The sequence below is a fragment of the Triturus cristatus genome, chromosome 12, assembly GCF_964204655.1.
Source record: "Triturus cristatus chromosome 12, aTriCri1.1, whole genome shotgun sequence".
In the NCBI taxonomy this organism is placed as follows: Eukaryota; Metazoa; Chordata; class Amphibia; order Caudata; family Salamandridae; genus Triturus; species Triturus cristatus.
In genome coordinates, this window is record NC_140595.1 from 376,978,903 (window position 1) to 376,985,828 (window position 6,926).

The window sequence follows — 6,926 nt, forward strand, 5'->3', positions numbered from 1 at the left end:
GTTTAATGGGATATTGTGGCTCCAACTGGGGGTTGGATCGTGTAGGTATAATATGATAAGGGGAATACTTATCCCAGCCAACATGATTGTGGTAAAGTGCAGGGGCCAATGCGAAGACTCATTCATCTGCATGAGCTTCTTTTACCTCGTCAGGGACAATGGGAGAAAAGATAGGAAGAATCATATCCTCTCCTTGGGGGGTTGTGAGAACAAATTGTGAGGGGCAATCGACCTCCGCCAAGAGGATGTCCTTGGACAAAGTTAAATTTTCCCAGAATATTGCTTTAATAGCGAGTTTAACATCACCTTCAAATGATTATTTATGTAATATAATCTATATGGAGGGGCCACGCATGTATCCTCAGTTTCAACTGTAACAAAGGTATCAGTTGCTTTGACTACCAGAAACTCCTAGAGATTCCAGTACACTATGGTGACTTCTGCAGCGCTGTCAAAGAGAATCACCACCCAATTCCTTTTTCGGAGGAGGGTTCTCACTGTTTCTGGCATATTTAGCAGTGAAAGCAGCAACTTTTTTTTCTGAAATGGCGCTTTGTATAGAGTGTCTTCTCCTCCTTCTTTAGCATCATTGTCAGACGAGAATTGTGTCTCCCTTTTCAGTTGCACTTACTCTTCCTGTTTATGTTCAGTTAGCCTGCATCTCTCATATTGCTGGTCAGATCATTCCTGAAAGGTACAAGAAGATTATGTATCAGGAACATATTCAGAGTCTTGATTTTAGTGGGATGATGAAAATCGCACCGCCTCTAAGAGGACTCGGGAGGTGGAGAACCTCCGCAAGTTTTGCCTTTCTGTTTTTGTTTTGATTTATCCTATGGATTTTAGCTGGTCTGGCATCCTTGCCAATATTAGGCTTGCCAAGTAGTGGTGTGGAAGGTCTTGTTCCCACATGATTGCTTCCTAAATAAGTATATATGTTACAGTCAAAGTGTGAAATCCCGCATTCTATGGAATGCCTAGGTAATGTATAGAATGCCTGAAAATGCCTGAAAATCGAACGTCCAAGTATGAAATGATTGATATTTTATACATTGCCTAGGCATTGTATACTTTGCCGGATTGTCTGCCGGCAAAGTATATAATACGCCTAATCCCGCCATTTTATTCCCGCCCGGCAATGTGTGAAATCCGGCATTCTATAGAATGGCTAGGTAATGTATAGAATGCCTGAAAATCGAACGTCAAAGTATGAAATTATTGATATTTTATACATTGCCTAGGCATTGTATACTTTGCCGGATTGTCTGCCGGCAAAGTATATAATAGACCTAATCCCAGAGACATCACAAGTTATCAGCAAGCAATGGGCAGAGACAGCTTAAGTTATCAGCAAGCAAGGGGCAGAGACAGCACAAGTTGCCAGCCAGCGAGGGGCAGAGACAGCACAAGTTGGCAGCAAGCGAGGGGCAGAGACAGCACAACTAACCAGGCAAAGAGCAGGTGGCAGACGTGCGGTGGTGTGGGGAGCGACCTGCCTGCAAGCAATGTCAGAGGTCGTGTATAGCATCCGGCTGAGGTTCCACAGACGCTCTGCCATCACCCTTTCCCGTGGTTCTTGTATCACCATGTCAGAATGGAGTGTAGTGCCAAGACAGGAATCACGCCATGCTGACATGCAACAACGGTTCTGCGATGAATTATCTCAAGTAAGAGCCAATGCTGCTAAAAACGGTGTTTTCCTAACCGAAACCAGTTACCAAAAGTTAGTGGACAATGTGAAAAAGGCTGAGACGACCATTAAGAAGGAACCACGGGACTATTGTCTGGTGAAACACTATGACGTAATGATGGTCGAGAATACGACAAAGTTGATCTATCCTGTTAAAGAAGGTAAGAGTGCTATTCAGTTTTACGTCGCGGACTCCGAGTTATTTGACGTACTCCATAAGGCCCATTTGGCTATTGGTCATGGAGGACGGGACAGGATGTTGAAAGAACTTTCACCCAAGTATAAGAACATTACCCGTCATGATATTGAGCTGTACATTCACCTTTGTGAGACTTGCCAGAAGAAGCAAAAAGGTGTTAAAAAAGGTGTTGTTGTCAAGCCAATGTTTTTTTCTGAATTCAACTCCCGTTGTCAGGTCGAGCTCATCGATTTTCAGTCCCATCCTGACAGAGAGTACAAGTTTATAATGGTGTTCCAAGATCATCTCACTAAGTTTGTAGTTCTCAGGGCTCTGAAATCAAAGAGAGCGGAAGAAGTAGCCTACAAGCTCGTCAACATATTTACGTTGCTTGGTGCTCCAACGATTCTACCGTCCGATAATGGCAGGCAATTTGCAAACAATGTGGTAAGCAGCTTAAAGGAGTATTGGCCCACCTTGAAGATCGTCCATGGTAAGCCGCGCCACTCACAAAGTCAGGGGAGCGTCAAAAGAGCTAATCAGGACATTGAAAATATGCTGTGTGCTTGGATGCAAGATAAAAAAACTAGCTGCTGGAGTGAGGGATTGCGGTTCGTCCAACTTATGAAGAACAGAGCTTTTCATTCTGGGATTAAGAGGTCACCATACGAAGCTCTGTTCGGCTGCAAAGCTGTAGAAGGTCTCTCGACGTCGTCCCTGCCTGACGATGTTTTACAAGACGTAGAGACTGAGGAAGAGCTTGAAAAAATAATAGAGAGCGTACAAACAACACAACTGCAGGAAGAAAGACGAGATGAATCAATGCAAGAGGCACAGCTCCCTGCAGAAGACATAGCTGAGAATGCAATCCATGATAGAGGAAAGCAAAACAGTGATGAAGCCATGGTTATCAAAGAGCCTTCCATTTCCATGGTTACCGAAAATCCTTCTTCTTCCGCTATCTGTTGCGTCTGCTTAAAAGAAACCAGCGGTGCTCGTACATGTCAAAAGTGTGGCGAAACATTCATGCAATCTGTGGACATTCTCCTAAAGACGATGACGGCGACGAAGTAAAAGGTTATGGAGCTAGCATTTTGTGCAATGTTTGCTTCAATATTGAGAAAGCTATCCAAAGTAAAATGGAATCGAAATCGAACCTTGAGATTCAGGTCAAAAAAATGAAAAGTGATTCTGACAAAAAAATTCCTCCTGTGCCTTTGGGTGCCACTGTGCGAGTTCCGATTCCCAACGTCGACAAAGGGCGGGGTGACTCACGCAATCTCTTGGCAGTTGTTATGAACGTGACAGAAGATGGCTTTTACCGACTTGGAACTGCACAAGGAATCTTGAAGCAACTCTACGCCAGATCACAATTCACCGTATGTCCAAAGAACTTAATGAGAATTGAAGACGTTCCTGACCACGAAATACGTCTCCAATCTGCAGCTACTTCTCAGTCCACAGGAAGCGGCCAAGGATTTGTCAGGTGTATGTGCAAGACGAAATGCCAGACGAAATGCCAAAATATGAGGTGCCTTTGTGTGAAAAAGAAAATTAAGTGCAATTCAAAATGTCACTCTAGCCTTCCCTGCTGTGGCCAAAGAATAAAAAACCTCAAAGCGGTATGCAGCTTCAACTTCTATTATAAAGATTACAGGAGCACCCGCATTAGAGACTCCATGCTGTGTTAAATGTGCATAGACCGCAAGTCGGCATCTGACTACAATATTTACTGGTTGTGCCATGAAGAAACAGTGATGGATTCAAAGTGTAAGACAAACTGGGTTCTAGCCTTCTAATTTTCAAGCTTGAACAAAACCAACAGAATTAGGTACTCCCTAAGCACTGTTGAGGATACTACCCCAACAGCACAGACGTCTTCCATAAAAGGTGCAAGGGTATTGTGGACGAGCACTACTCAGTGTTCCCACAAATAAGTACCTGACCCAACTTCAATGGCATCATGTTGCAGGGATTCTATGCTTGTAACATGCTTGGGACCATAGAACATCAGCCTGTAGGGACTGAGTCACCATACCACCTCAGTATCTATGAGCCCAAGTCTGACTAGCTATAGTGCCTCACATGCCCTCCTAACCTTTACAGAGAGACAAGTGATTTGGCACCCCAGAACACAACAATCTTGATCCTCTCAGGGATTGTGATAACAGGAAGACCCTTTCACTCTCTTACTCGTGCTTGTCCACAATAAGATAAGAAAGAGGCATGTAGTGAGGTGGACCACCAATCGCCCTTGTTTCTGGCATGTGACTATCCAACAATGAGCCAGCTGTCCCACCTACCTAATTAGGATAGGACAGCTGTGCAGGCTTTTGTAAAATGTTTTTTTCTATTGCAGCTTGTGCTGCATTCCAGGAAAAGGGGCACAGCACAAGCCACAGTAGAAGAAGGCATTTTGTGAACATCCATTCACTGTGTGCCAGGCATCATGTGATGGCTGGCACACAGTGGATTGATGTGTGGGGTACACTTCATGTGCCCCCAGGCCACTTTGAAGTGTCCGACGGGGTCAGGGGTTCTACTTGGGGCCCCTAAAGTCCATTTCCATCTGCCTTTCTTGGTGGTAGGACCACCATTAAAATGCAGTCAGAAAGGGACATTTTAAATGCTATGGCGTTGCCTGTACAGGCACCACCTCCATTGTAGGGATAGGCATATGACCGCAGCCCAACGGGACCTTGATTCCTGTCAGAGACGAAGGTCTTTCTCTCCAACATCTGCACTCCAACTGCCAGTAATATAATCCAGCTGCCGGAACGATGAGCTGGATGTCATCGTAAGGAGGCCCTAAATTTTACAACATTTATTTAAACTATTGTGATCTAATATGCAACAATTGCACCACATTTAGACAACAAATAGACATCAATAATGTCATCAACATGGTTAATAAACCATTTAGTATGAAAAGCCCTGTCATGTTATCTCACAGATCTGCAAACCCCTCCTGCACTACTGAAACAATTTGGTTATACAGTATAGATTTCTGGGTTTAGTGGTGGACTCCATACCTTAGCATGCATAGGTGAATGTTCCACATCTCAGCTAATGCAGCACTCTCATCTCAGGACCTTCACTCTGTGTGCGTTTTTCCCTGAACCCCTGTTCTCTCAATCAATCAGTTGTTAGTTAAGCTCAACTACTCACCCGTAAGGGTCTCAATACGCTGAGGGGGTCAGCAGGATCCAGTCCATCAGCGGGGGTCTGTCAAAGAGCCAGGTTTTGAGGTTTCTTGCAAAGATGGTGAGCAATGTTGTCTGTCTGAGGTGGAGCGATAGGGCGTTCCATGCTTGGGATGCGAGAAAGGAGAAGGAGCGGCCTCCCAATCTGGTCTTTCTAGTGCAGGGAACCATGACGAAGGAGAGCTGGGCTGATCGTAGGGTCCTCTGGGGTGCGTGGAATTTGAGTCGGCTGTTCAGGTATGCTGATCCTGTGTCGTGGAGGGCCTTGTGGGCGTGGGTGAGCATCTTGAAGGTGACTCTAGCTTCGATGGGGAACCAGTGGAGTGTGCGCAGGTAATGGGAGATGTGGCAGTGTCTTGACAGGTCGAAGACCAGTCTTGCGGTGGCGTTCTGGATGTTCTGTAGCTTGCGGGGGAGGTTTTTGCTTATTCCGGCGTAGAGTGCGTTGCCGTAGTCGAGTCTGCTGGTGACCAGGGTGTGAGTGACGGTCTTTCTGTGTTCGAGGGGGATCCATTTTAAGGTCTTACGTAAGAGGCGGAGGGTGTGGAAGCAGGAGGACAAGACGGAGTTGATATGGCGGTCCATTTTGAGCTTGGAGTCCAGGATGATTCCCTGGTTGCGTGCGTGGTCCGTGGGGGTGGGAGGGCTTCGAAGGGCGGGGGGCCACCAGGTGTCGTTCCAGGCTTTGGAGTTTGGGCCCATGATGAGTACTTCTGTTTTGTTGGTGTTTAGTTGTAGGCAGCTGTCTTTCATCCATTTGGCGACGGCTTCAAGTTCCATGCCTTCTCGAAAATTGTGTCTGGCGGTATTGGGTTTGTTGGATAGGGAGAGGATGAGTTGGGTGTCTCCTGCGTATGACACAATGTTGAGTCCATAGGTTCTGACGATGGGGGCGCGCGGAGCCATGGAGATGTTGAAGAGTGTAGGGCTGATGAGGACCCCTGGGGGACTCCGCAGGTGGTAGGTGTAGGGTCCTAGAGGAAAGGACCCACTGCGATCTGCCAGAGAGGAAGGAGTGGATCCAGATGAGGGCCTTGTCTTGGATCCCTGCGTTGTGGAGTCTGCGTATTAGGGTGCGGTGAGAGACTTTGTCGAACACCGCTGAGAGGTCGAGGAGGATGAGGGCTGCTGTTTCTCCTTTGTCCAGTAGGGTGCGGATGTCGTCTGTTGCAGCGAGGCGGTGGTTTCCGTGCGGTGGTTTTTTCTGAAGCCGGATTGGGAGGAGTTGAGGCTGTTGTGCTCTTCGATGAATGTGGCGAGTTGGCTGTTGATGGCTTTCTTGATGACTTTAGCTGGGAACGGGAGCAGGGGGATGGGTCTGTAGTTTGTGAGGTCAGTGGGGTCCGCCGAGGGTTTCTTCAGGAGGGGGTTGACCTTGGCATGTTTCCAGTCATCGGGGACCATGGCGGTTGCCAAGGAGCGGTTGATGGCGTGGCAGCGCATGGTTGCGATGGTGTTGGCGGCTCTGAAAATGTGGTGGGGCAGGGGTCCGTGGGGGCCCTGTAGTGGATTGAATTCATTGTCTTCAGTGTGTCTTCGGTGGTGAGGGCTGTCCAGTTGTCCAGTTGTCGATCGCTGGCTTCAGGGTGTCGGGGGTGGTTGGTGAGGGTTCAGTGTGTTGGTTGTCTTTGTCGAAGTTGTCATAGTTGCTTTTGATTTTGTGGTAAAAAAAGGTGCTGAGTTTGTCACAGAGGTCTTGTGAGGGAGGGATGTCGGTGGATTTGCTGGTGGGTTGGGTGAACTCCTTGATGATGTTGTAGAGTTCTTTGCTGTTGTGTGCGTCAGTGGAGAGTCTGTCTTCAATCGCTTTTTTCCTAATTTTTTTGATGAGTTGGTGGTGAGCGTCGGTGGCGGC

At 47.1% G+C, this 6,926-nt stretch overlaps 1 pseudogene; it reads left to right on the forward strand.

Moving 5' to 3' along the window:
* The first annotated feature begins 1,505 nt into the window (after positions 1-1,505).
* LOC146775997 (KRAB domain-containing protein 2 pseudogene) lies at positions 1,506-2,942 on the forward strand (annotated as a pseudogene).
* The last annotated feature ends 3,984 nt before the right edge of the window (positions 2,943-6,926 follow it).